Below are 13,456 nucleotides of genomic sequence, written 5' to 3'. Positions count from 1 at the left end.
ACCAGAAACCACAACAAACACTACACCTAGTAGTGAAACACTCAACTCAGGAACAAGATAAGAATTCCCACTATCATTATTTAACATTGTAATGGGATCCTAGACAATAAGATGAGACAAACTGGTGTTATTTGCACATGAATAAGAAAATCTCCTGAAAAACTTTTATAACTAATAAGAGGACTGGGTAAGAGGATGAGATAGGGGCTCCTAGGTGGCTCAGTCGGTTAAGCGTCCAACTCTTGATTTCGGCTCAGGTCATGATCTCATGGTCATGAGATCGAGCCCCACATTGGGCTCTGTGCTGATAGTGCAGAGCCTGCTTGGGATTCTCTCTCTCTGCCCCTCCTCTGCTTATGCTATCCCTCTCAAAACATAAATAAGCTTAAAAAAAATGATGAGATACAGTTGCAATACACACAAATCATTACATTTCCCCTATGCCAAAAATAATCCATTAGAGAAGGAAATGGGAGGGGGTGGTGGAGAGCCCATTCACATTAACAACCAAAACGGGAAAAGATCTCAGAGTAAACCTTTGTAAAAACACGGGCAATATCTATATGGCAAAAACTGCAAAACTCTAACAAGAACAAAAAAGAAGACCTAAATAAGTGGAGAGTCATAGTATATTCCTGGAGGCAAAGATTCAGAACTATGTAGATGTTAGTCCTCTCTAGATTAATCTCTAAATCCAGTACAATCACAATCACAATCAAAATTCCAGCAGGTAATGCAAGTACTGTAAAATGGGGACGGTAAAGTCTAGGTGATGAGGATGTGGGTGTTCACTATAAAATTAGTTCAATTTTTCTGTATGTCTGAAAGTTTTTATTAAAAAATGTTTGAGGAATTGCCATCAGGATTCTTTATAGAATTTGACAAGCTAAATCTGAAATTCCTCTGGAAGGCAAAAAGCACAAAACAGCTTTAAGTTTTAAAACAAAACTATTTAGATGAACTTGCTTTACAAGACATCAAAACATATTTTTTTAATGTTTATTTATTTTTCAGAGCACGCACAAGCAGGGGAGGGGCAGAGAGAGAGAGAGAGAGAGAGAGAGAGAGAGAGATGGAGACACAGAATCCAAAGCAGGCTCTGACAGCACAGAGGCTGGTGTGCGGCTCACACCGCAAGATCATGACCTGAGCCAAAGCTGGCTGCTCAACCGACTAAGCCACCCAGGTGCCCAACATCAAAACATATTTAAAACTTGAGGGGTGCCTGGGTGGTTAAGCATCCAACTCTTAATTTTGGCTCTGGTCATGATCTCATGGTTCGTGAGATCGAGACCTACCTTGGACTCTGCACTGACTTCAGGGCCTGCCTGGGATTCTCTCTCTTCTCTCTCTCGCTCTCTCTCCGCCCCTCCCTCGCTCTCTCTCTCAAAAATAAACATTAAAAAAACATTTAAAGCTTGAGTAATTAGAATAGTGTATTATCAGCATAAGAAATGATAAACGGATGAATAGATCATCTAGATACACTTTGCATATATGGAATTTTCAGAGTATGAAAACAGTGCTATTTTTAAATCAGTTGGGAAAGTGAGGCAAATTAATAAGTATTAGAGCAACTAAGTTCAATCCTCACCAATATTTTAAAGAAAAATAATTTCCAGGTGAATTTAACAGAGAAATACAACAAACAAAATCACAAACATATTAGAAAAAATACAGTAAAAGTCTTTTTAAGTTGTGCTGAAAATTTTTTCTGTGCAAGACTTAAAACCTAGCAACTGCAAAAGAAAAGGTTGATTGATTTGACTTCATAAATATGATAAATTTGGACTACTAAAGGAAACCATTAATAAGGCTTAGACATAAGTGACACACTGGGAGGAAATTTATAAGATGACGATAATGTTTACAATGTATATGACAAAAATACTAGAAAGGGGGCAAGGAAATGAACAAGCAAATTACCACAAGCTATTAACTAGAAAAGATGCTCAACCTCACTGGTAATTAGGGAAATGCAAATTAAATTAAAAATGAGGCTCGGGGCACCTAAGTGGCTCCTTCCATTGAGCATCTGACTTTGGCTCAGGTCATGTTCTCATGGTTGCTAAGTTTGGGCCTGCACTGGGCTCTGTGCTGACAGCTCAGAGCCTGGAGGCTGCTTTGGATTCTGCGTCTCCCTCTCCCTCTGCCCCTCAGCCTCTCGTGCTCGCTCACTCTCTCTCTCTGTCTCTCTCTGTCTCTCTCTCTCTCTCTCAAAAATAACATTAAAAAAAATTTTTTTTAAATGAGGCTCTTGGGGCACCTGGGTGGCGCAGTCGGTTAAGCGTCCGACTTCAGCCAGGTCACGATCTCGCGGTCCGGGAGTTCGAGCCCCGCGTCAGGCTCTGGGCTGATGGCTCAGAGCCTGGAGCCTGTTTCCGATTCTGCGTCTCCCTCTCCCTCTGCCCCTCAGCCTCTCGTGCTCGCTCACTCTCTCTCTCTGTCTCTCTCTGTCTCTCTCTCTCTCTCTCAAAAATAACATTAAAAAAAATTTTTTTTAAATGAGGCTCTTGGGGCACCTGGGTGGCGCAGTCGGTTAAGCGTCCGACTTCAGCCAGGTCACGATCTCGCGGTCCGGGAGTTTGAGCCCCGCGTCAGGCTCTGGGCTGATGGCTCAGAGCCTGGAGCCTGTTTCCGATTCTGTGTCTCCCTCTCTCTCTGCCCCTCCCCCGTTCATGCTCTGTCTCTCTCTGTCCCAAAAATAAATAAACGTTGAAAAAAAAAAATTAAAAAAAAATAAATAAAATAAATGAGGCTCTTCCTCCTTCTTCACAGATTGACAAAAATCAGAAAAACAGACTGTGTCATATTCATGCAATAGGAGAGTATAAATTGGTGAAATTTTTATGGAGGTCAATTTAGCAATAGCCATCAAAACTTGAAAAGGCCTTTCCTTTTATCTAGCCATTTCACTCTGAAAAGCCCACATAATCTGATGAAGTACAAAAATACACGCACATGATCGCAAAGATCCCAATCAGGTTATCCACTGCATCATTTCGTAGTAGCAACAACGTCCATTAGTCGGGTGGGGATGAAACACACAATAGAGGTAGCACTAGGAAATGAAACGCAGCCATTTAAAAAGGTTAAGACCTATGAGTACTGATGTGAATACATCTCTAAGACGTATTTAAATAATAATATATAATGTGCTGCAAAATATGTTTCATTTTTTAAAGGACAATCTTTGTAGACTTATATTTCTTGAATAGAAACAGAATTTAAAAGAACAAAGAATAAATACTGATCCATTGAATAGTGAGTGATTTTATTAGGACAGACAGGAACATTTACCTTTTTTTTGTAACTTTGTGCTTTCTATATTGTTTGAATTTGTAACAGTCATGTGTTGCTTTTTAAATATTTATTTATTTTTGAGAGAGCGCAAGTGGCGGCGGGGGCGGGGGGATGGGGTGGGGAGAGGGGAACAGAGGATCCCAAGCAGGCTTCATGCTGACAGGCTGACAGCAGTGAGCCTGATGTGGGGCTCGAACTCACGAACCGCGAGATCATGACCTGAGCTAAAGTCACTCAACCGACTGAGCCACCAGGTGCCCAATGTATTGCTTTTAATTAAAAAATATCAGTAGATATTAAAATAGGTAAAATTAATAGTGCCAGTGAGCAGTACACCCTGCAATGGAGAGGCCAGCATATGGGGTGGTTGTAAGTCGCTCACACAGAGCCAGGGAGGTTCGATGTGACATGAACCATCTGCGCAGGAGGGGTGCCCAGGCTTTGTCAACATGGAGCCCCTAAGTGGTATCACTATCTTGTCATTTACTTGCTAAGCCTGACTTGTGGAGGTCATTTGCCTGGAACAATACATGATAACTGCTGTGGCCTGGACTAGGGAGGTGGAGGGATGGTGACCACTCACGGTTCTTAATCCATTAACGAATCTGACCACTTCAAAGAACGCTTGACACCCTGAAATCCATAAGGGCACAAATGGAGGCAGAATCCTTGCAGAATTTCAATACTTAAAAAGAGCCCTACTTACAGAATTTTGATACTTAAAAAGAGCCCTACTTACAAACATCCTAAATATCACATATTTGCATGGAGTTGCACACAGTAGCTGAAAAAAATCAGTGAACCCCTTAAGCACCCGAAGCGTGTCAACAAGTTGTACTGGAGCCAGATGTGCGAACAAAACAAAACAAAAAACCCGGCAGGTTCTCATATGAATTCAGTCAGGGCTATAAGTGATCGAACGTGTGGATACCTTTCAGGATCACTGTTCAGCATGAGTCAAGTGATCCCAGCAGTGGGGATCAGTGGCTGGTGCTGTGAACCACTGCCAGAAGCTCCGAACTGAATCAATAGGTTCCATCTGAAGAGACTTCTGGAGTCTAAGATAACACCACACACAAGAGGATCAATTTGCACTGATGGCGCCACCGCTATGCTAGAAAGAAAGGCCGAGAAATTTCCATGACCAACTAGGAAACTGGATTTACTTCCATGTTATCACTCAAAGTGCTTCATAGCCTGCAAAGTACTTTCATTTCTTTTGATCCATCCCCCTAGCCTTCCAAGTCGCCGGTGGTTATTGTCCCTTCCCCCATCTTCGCACTGAAGTGACGTGACAAAGTCACACAGCAGATCTGTGGACGAGCCTGATATTCTGACTAAATCCCATGTTGTTTTTTAGACCATATTCACTCTGAATACCAACTGAATAATAAACCCACTACCTTTAATTATTTTTACATTATTTACATTATGAATTCTATTATTTTGAGCCTACTTACCAAGGGCTCAAAGGTTTTAGAAGCTGAATTATTCCAGTGTTGTCTTTTTTTTAATTAGGATTTGACAGGGCTACCATGATCCTTAATATGTATAACATTTTACACTGTCAGAAGAGGGGGCACGTTATTTACTCCTATGTATGACTACAGAGTTCTGTTACAGCGGGGCCAAGTGACTAGACCAAGTCAGTCATCAGGAATCTATAACAAAGAGAACACAAGGGAACCGTCCATCCTCAGGAATGTGTGTGGGCAGAACCTTGGCAGGCCAGCAGATCTGCTGGCTACAATTATCAGGTTTTGCTGAAACAAAGAAAGGAATCACAAAGAGTTCAAGCCTGTTTCTAAGCCGAATCCTCAAGTGTCAAAGCAACGCCAAGTCCAGTGCTGGCCTCCTTTTACGCTCTGGGTTGTAAGGGACACGATACTTTGTGCATTTAGTAATCACCCTTCAGTGGAGGGCTTGGGGCCAGAGCCCTCTACTTGTTTATTCCCCTCAACTCATTCTTGTTTCTCTCAAGTCACCAACAGAAATAGCCTGCTCCAGTCAGATGTTATCACCTTTTCCGTGAACACAAATTTATTCCTTCTCAAGCTCAGAAAGGTGATTATGATATAAATACAGAGTACCCAGAATTAAAGGGATTTTAGAGACCACATCAGTCTCTAATCACTCATCTTTGCATGAATTATGTTGAAAATATCACTAACCAGTTAGGAAAGCCTATGCTTGAATACTTCCAGAGACAGGAAGGTCAGCACCTATTGAGGTTGAAAAGATGTTGGAAATGGTTCCTTGCAGTAAACGGAAAGCAATTACCTTCTTTTAGGTTCTGCTCTCTACATTTTTCACTCAAAATAGTTGAAGACTTACTATGTGCTAAGTACCATGTGCTAGATACTGGGTATATAAAGATTTTTAGAATTGTGCCACCCCTGTTCTCAAGAAGCTAATTGTTGAGGCTGTGAGGCTACTGGCCAATATTCTGGAGCTTCCTCGCCTACAGGTCACGTTGGATTTCCCTAACCACCTGCAATTAGTTATAACCAATGGAATGTAGACAAGTATGCCATCTCTAGGAGAAAGCTTTAAGAGAAAGTACATGTTCTGCTTCACTATTTACTCTCTGGCCCACAACTGGCAGTGTTCCAGATTGTGCCTACTCTGTTAGCATAAAGTGAGAACAAAAGCTGACCCACAATGTATACACACAGTGTGAGCAAGAAATAACCTTTGTTGTTTTAAGCCACTGAGGTTTTTGGACTTGCTTGTTACTATGGCATAATCCAGCCCATCCTGACCAATACACAGTATAAGGGAAGCCTGACAAATCAACCAAAGTCAAACAAGAAGCCAGGTACCATAGTGGAGGCACGCATGGGATTCAGTGAGGGTGTGGGAAAAGCCATACCACCTAAGTTATCCGGAGGACTCGGCTAAGGCGTCACAGAACAGGTAACCTTTGAATTAGAAGTTAAAGGATGAGTAGATACTGTTGAGAAGAGTGTTCTAGACAGGGAACACTCTATGTGAAGCCACTGAAGGAAGAGAAAACATGGTGTGTTCGGAGAATTACAAGGAGCTCAGTTTTGCTGGCATATGCAATCTGACTGGGGTGGATTTATCGTGAAATAAATGAAGCTGATGCTTTGGAGACCCTCACTGCACAGGCATCTTCAGTGGCCTGTATCTATTATTTTTTATAAATTTATACTTCTATTCTTTATACTTTTTTTCTTTAGGAAGGCCTCTCTTCTAACGTTCAGGTTGCACAAGAGCTAGATGTGCTTGGGATGGGGTGGAGGGGAGTAAGGAAATGATTCCAGGTCTACAGATCTTCTCTGTGGACCTAGTAATCTTCCACAGAACACCTTCTCAACATTTCAAAAAAGGAATCCTATTCCCTAGAAGTCTTTTCCCCATTCTTGTTCCTGCACTTCGTGTCACGGGTTGGACCGTCTGCACCTCCCCATTGCTTTTCTCTGAACGTGTTCTTATTTGTCTACAGCCCTCTTAGGAGCGGCGCCTGAATCGAAACTGAATCCTCCAGATACAGTCTGAATGGATTTAGCATTCTCCTTAATGGCACTTCTTGTGTCATACTTGATTTCTCCCCATGTTGTTACCCAAATGATGCCTGAGTATTTACACTGTGAGATTCCTCAAAAAATAGGGATGAGTGCTCCTGGATTTAATTCACATCACCAGTACCAGTACCAAAGTACACTTGTTTATTTTAGTTTAGGTTTGACAGACTCTGAGGAACAAGTTTGGTAAAGAAAAGAGAGACAGTTCATTTAACAACTGTTTGCTAAGCACCTACTCTGTGCCAGGCACTGTTCTAGATGCTTTAGTATGAGCAAGATCTAAAAAATAAATAAATAAAGATCTCTACCTTCCTGGAGTTTACATTCTAGTTTGGAAGACAGACCATAAAGCAAATAAATCAATCAAATTGTAAGTGCAATGGAGAGAAATAAAGCAGGGAAGGGAGAAGGAGTCCACACTGGGTGGGGAGGGATGAGGCCGCAGTGTGAAACGTGGTGTCTGGAATGGCCTGAGAACATGACACGGGAGCAGAGACCTGGAGGTGAGGCAGGGAGCCATCTGGATGTGTGGGAAGAGCACACAAGCTGGCATGGACCCTGAAGTGACAATGTGCCCGGCTGGTTCAAAGGCCAGCATGGAGGCCAGGACAGATGGATGGGAGGAGTCGAGAGGGTGGGAGAAGACAGGGTCAGAGAGGTGAGGAGGCCTACTGTGCAGAGCCACGTGCCATGACGACCTGGTTTCCCTGAGGTGGGCAGAGCTATGGGGAGCGCTTGGAACAGAAAGGGCTGACCCGATCCAACTTGTGTCTCCAGGTCGCCTCTGCTGGCTGCATGGAGAACAGACAGCAGGAGAAACAAGTGGAGAAGCGGGAAACCTGTCAGGAGGTTATCCGGGCAGCAGATGACAGCAGCGTGGACCAGGATGGTGCAGATGGAGGCAGAGACGTGGCTGGATTCTAAATACGTTTTCAAAGTAGAGCCGACAAGATTTCCTGAAGGACTGGATGGAGTGTGTGGACACTGTATCCATAGCAATCAGGGAGACCTCCTGGGTTTCTGATCTGAGGGACTTGAAGGACGGCCCTGCCATCAACCAAGATAGGTTTGAACCTGGGAAGCTTACTGCAAAACTCAAAAGCGAACCTCTGCTGTTAAGACTGGAAGGTTCCTTTCCAGGTGAAAAACTGGACGGGGCCAGTTTGGTCAGAAGCATTTTAGAGAACTAACGGTCAGGCCACTACTGAGCAGTGAGGCTGTGCAATGCCAATGCTCCGAGTGAAAAGACTGTGGTCTTTGCCAAAACCTGCTCACCGCAAAAGCCGAGGGAAGGCGGACAGAGGGTGGGCAGGGTGGGGGATGAGGAGTTGGGGACAGGAGGAGGCTGGGAGCAAACCTTGAGGGATCAAAGGATACCCTGAGAGTCAACCAGTCAGAGCCTGCACGCTGGGAAGCACGGGGCAGCTCCTTGCAAACTTAAACATTATTATGTTACTTGCATCCTAAATTTTGTTTCAAATACAAAAGTAAATCACTTTATTAAATTTAAGACTAAAATTTTTAAAAAGCAATATAAATGGTTTGTTCTGGATGTGGTTTTACTTCTGAATTACATTTGTTTTGTTTTAATTGAATTTTTCCAATGTGGGTGAGAGAGTTTACGGGCTAACTAGCTTGCAGGAGACTGAGCCTGCTTGAACCTCTCACGAACATTCATTTAAAAAAGAACTCTCAGGCTCTCTCCTGTGGATATGATGCTCCTCCCCCTCCTTCCAGGCTCAGTCTGCACCGATGACTTTCTTCAATGGCCTCACTACAAAGCCCAGCAAGACTGTACGCAGGAGAAAGGATACTGATTTCACTCCCAGTAAGAGAAATGCTAATTAAAAGCACTCAGATTCTTTCTTTCGCTTACTTTGGAAAAGCTCAGAATGTCTGACAATATACTGATTTGGCAAGGGTTTGAGGAAGTAAGGCACTCACACTGTTTGCAAGAGAGAAAACTGGTAAAACCTCTATTGAGAACTATATAACAATAGCTAACAAAATTACAAATGCTTATTCCCTTTGAGTCAGCAAGTCGGCCTCAAGGAACATGGCCTGCAGATATACTTGTACACGTGTGCGATAGTGGACATGCAAGGTAATCCACTGTCCATGCTGTAATAACACAGGACTGGAGATAGCCTCCTTGTCCACAACACGGCCAGTAGGATAATATGCACCTGTGAAAAGGAATGAGGGAGCACTTTTTATACTACTATGGATTAATCTTCAAGACATCTTGATACAGGTTTTTAATTTTAATTAAAAAAGTTTTTTAGAGCAAGAGAGAGGGAGGGAGAGAGGGAGTGTGTATATGTGCACAAGCAGAGGAGGGAGGGAGAGAGAGAAAATCTTAAGCAGGCTCCATGCCCAGCGCAGAGCCCAACATGTGGCTCGATCCTACGAACTGTGAGATAATGATCTGAGCCAAAATCAAGAGTTGGATGCTTTTTAAAAAAGCAAAGTGCAGGGGCGCCTGGGTGGCGCAGTCGGTTAAGCGTCCGACTTCAGCCAGGTCACGATCTCGCGGTCCGGGAGTTCGAGCCCCGCGTCAGGCTCTGGGCTGATGGCTCAGAGCCTGGAGCCTGTTTCCGATTCTGTGTCTCCCTCTCTCTCTGCCCCTCCCCCGTTCATGCTCTGTCTCTCTCTGTCCCAAAAATAAAAAAAAAAAAAATAAATAAATAAAAAAATAAAAAAGCAAAGTGCAGAAAGAAAAAAACACATGTGCTTAGGTATGTATACACTTAAAATATCTCTAGACAAATACATGAGAAGCTAGTAACCATGGTTGCCTCTGGACAGGGGAATAGGGAGTCAGGGAAGCTTTTCCCAGTGAACCCTTTAAAATTCTCAACAATGTCAATGTACCACGTATTCAAAACAATTAGAATTTGAATTAACATACAAATGGAAAAAATGTTAGCACATTTTCCAAAGTGTGTGGGCTGATACAGATAGCAACAAGTGAAAAGGTGAGTGGCTAATGGGGTTGGGGCAGAGGACAAGAACCTGTGATGAAGGTCAATGCCATGCGGCGCTCATTTACATTTTAAATTTCTAATAAATACAGATGGGCTTTTGGTTGAACTTCTGTAATGGTGTACATTGGCCACTTCATCTACAACTAAATATAACACAACATCTAAATATACTCCATCTGCTGCCAGCTTAAAGCCACTGTTCTAAAATAACTTAGAAACATCTAAGACAAAGGAATCAGACATATATGCAGACCAACATCCTTCCCAATTAAAGACTCCTACAGCAACCTGTTATCCAGTCTCTAGTTAGAGTAGCCCCGTGGTCCAGGAGCTCATTATCGCTTATAACCATTTATTGCAAAGTTCCTTTCTTAGTCAGGCCTGATTCCCAGGTTTCAGATCTGCCTTTTGAATGGACACAGAACAAGTGAACACCCTTCATTGTTCACTCTTCAGTCAACCACTCTGTCCACATAGCAGCCTGTGCACACTGGAGATGACCATTTCCCCTGTCAGCACTCACCTCTGCAGGGTAAGCATCCCAAACTCATTCCACACTTTCTGTAGTGACCTGCTCTTTGGATACACCTAATCTGTCCAGGTCACTCTCAAAATGTGGCAATTAGAACTAAGCATTCGAGATGCAGCCCCATCAGAAGACAATTACACAGGAGCAGTGCTGTAATGATTATACTATCACTACTAATACTACCAGAAACCTATCTAGGTGGATGTTTTACTTTCTTTTTCTCCCCATGCACATGAGGAATTTGAGGCCCAGAGGGGTGACGTGGCCCAGTGGAACAAGAGAACACTACTGGAATTTGGCAGGACTGGGATTCTTTCATCACAGGCCACTGGGCTGCACATTTTCAGACACTCGTCTATAATCCTGACAGAGGAGCTCTGGGCTTTCTTTCCCTTTGCCTCTTCGAATTCTACCTTCTTGTCTTGAGAGAATGTTTTCGTTTCTTGTCCTTTATTTCAGTCATGTTATCTGGATCAGCGAGGCCCCTGCAGACTCCCCTGGCGGTGGTGGTGGCGGCACACCTCTCTTCCTGAGAATCACAGCCCTCGTGAGCTCTTCTGGGAACATGTCTGCGTCAGGCCCCAACTTCCATGCTGACCAGTCCTCCACGCAGCACCCTGTCTCTTTCATAACATTTACCAAAACTGGTCACTGCATCTGTATTTACACCTTTTCCTGCTTACTGTCTCTCACCTCAGCTAGGCTCTAAGCTCTGTAACATCAGGGCCTATGGCCACGGTATCCTCAGTGGCGGGCACAGGGCCTGGCACATAGTAAGGATTTTCAGTGAATAAACGGATGAATAAGCGGAAGCTGAGAATGGGGCTACAAATCTAGTATCAGACAGGGCTGGGTCTGTCCCCAAACCCTTTCATTACGACCCGTGTATTCCTGGGCAAACAACTTCCTCTCTCATGATCGGACTCCCCAGTGGTAAGTGCAGATAACGATGCCTACCTCGCAGAGCTGGCACGCTGCTCAGTGAACTGATAGGGTTACAAAAGGATACAGCGTGCCTCCTGGTACACAGTAAGCACGCGGTAAGTCACAGTCACTGCAGCAATCCGTGCTGCTCTAACTACCATGCACAGGCTAGCCATGGGAGGATGATAATCTAGTGTAACAGCAAAAGGTACATCCGTTGATTTATCCTGCTTGTGTTTTTAATTACGGTAAAAAAAAAAAAACACTAAAATTTACCATCTCAACCATTTTTAAGTGCACTGCACAGTAGTCCAACTATATGCACACTGCCCTGCAACAGTCTTCAGAGTCCTTTTCCTCTTGCAAAATTGAAACTCTGTTTCCACCGAACAACTTCCTTTCCCCCCTCCCCCCAGGCCCTGGCAACCACCATTCCACTTTCTAACAGTCTGACTACTTTAATATCTCCTATATAGGTGGAACTACGCAGTATTTGTGTTTCTGTGACTGGCTTATTTCACTTGTAACAATGTCACCGAGGTTTATCATCTATGTTGTCCCAGGCAACATGATTTCTTTCCTTTTTAAGGCTGAATAATATTCCACCGTATACAGAGACCACATTTTCTGTATCCATTCATCTGTCAATGGACATTTAGGTGGCTTCTACCTTTTGGCTGTTGTGAATAATGCTATGAACATGGGTGTACAAATATCTTTGAGACCCTGCCTTCAATTCTCTTGGATATATATGTATCACTGTTTTTTTAAAGTTTATTTACTATGAGATAGAGCATGCACGAGTGGTAGATAGGCAGGGAGGGAGGGAGAAAGAGAGAATCTCAAGCAGGCTCCACACTCAGCAGACAGCCCCACTTGAGCCCTGATCCCACAACCCGGGGTCATGACCTGAGCCAAAATCAAGTCAGATGCTCAACCAACTAAGCCACCCAGGCGCCCCCATATATCACTATTTCTAAAGCTCTCCATAATCCAATGATGCCAAGCAGCACGGCCCCAGTCATAGCAGTCCCATTTGCCTCCACCCGGCAGCTTTTGTCACCAAATCATCTCCCTCTTTAGCTCATTCCCCTGTCCTTTCTGATGTCCCCCAGGTTTCTCTATTTTTAATTTGACAAGTCAAATTTCAAATCTATTTCCTTATCAAGAAGGGAGGAAAGCTAATTAAAATTTTCGTTCACCCTGTCTGTTGGAAAATCTCCAGATCCCTTATCCAGAGTAGGGCAGCCCTCCAGGCCTGAGCAGAACGGAGTTGCAGGAGCCCGAGGCCCGGTCCCCAGAATACTGTGGGACTGTGGTGCTACCCCAGGTGGTCCAGGACAGTTTTAATATGTTCACTCTATAAGTAATGTTTTGAATGCTGTTAGTATTTCAGAAGGAAGCTGTCAGTTTCCCTTGACAGGCATGATTAAATAATATTCACTGGGTTTATCAGTCTTGTGACTTAGAACCAGAGTAGTTCTAGGCAAATCCACCCCTTATCTTAGGGTGTCTAACCATAATGGACAACTGGATTTGATCAACAAGTTCCACATTTTCCTGTAACTCTTCAGGGTCACACTCACTTTCATGTTGTTGTCCTGAGGGGTATCAGGACACAGGTGTTGAAAGCTAGATGGAAGATGCATTTGGGGCCTCATGGGGGCTCTTGGATCCGTCTCGAGCAACCTTAAGATGCCAAGGTCCCCCAGGGGTAGGGACGAGCAATAGGTCTCAGCACCTGAGCCTCCTCTAGTCTATAAAACAGTAAAGTCAATGACAAATCATGAAAACAAGAGTGACCATGACTGTACAAATATAAAATACCAACAACCATCATCAAATATCCACAACCATCATCAAACTGGGAATAATGTACACGCGTCCCCCATTCCCATTTCAACTCTCTTCCCATGGTACACGAGCGCACACACACACACTCACCACTGCCACGCTCAGGAGAGTGTTTGGGGACATGCAAACTAGTAAGCATATTTATGTTTTTTCCATGAGATTTCCAGTGCCTAAATCAAAAGTTTCTAAGAACTTCTCCTGATGGCATATGTGAGAACGGATGTGATGTGTCAGCCATCATAAACTTGGTAAAAGTTGTATTTGTTTATCTGTTTGTTAGGGCAGCTTTAATATTACATATTGGTTTGGTG

At 43.6% G+C, this 13,456-nt stretch overlaps 1 protein-coding gene across 2 annotated transcripts in view; it reads right to left on the bottom strand.

The window, feature by feature from the left end:
- The window catches only part of ZHX3 (zinc fingers and homeoboxes 3), a 63,580-nt gene that overhangs the window by 16,054 nt on the left and 34,070 nt on the right, over positions 1 to 13,456 (bottom strand). Inside the window, exon 1 of one of the 2 annotated variants that reach the window (XM_047069596.1) lies at positions 4,235 to 4,287. The exons of the other annotated variant lie outside the window; for it this stretch is intronic. The gene's annotated coding sequence lies outside the window, so the exon portion shown is untranslated. Of the gene's footprint in view, positions 1 to 4,234; positions 4,288 to 13,456 lie in introns of those variants that run through there. 2 annotated transcript variants of the gene reach the window in all.

Source organism: Lynx rufus, unplaced genomic scaffold (genome assembly GCF_022079265.1).
Source record: "Lynx rufus isolate CCGP_SWC_20201006 ecotype Redwood Valley unplaced genomic scaffold, mLynRuf1.p SCAF_8, whole genome shotgun sequence".
NCBI lineage: Eukaryota > Metazoa > Chordata > Mammalia > Carnivora > Felidae > Lynx > Lynx rufus.
The sequence above is the reverse complement of the archived record's forward strand: the minus strand, read 5'-3'. Positions and strand labels throughout refer to the sequence as shown.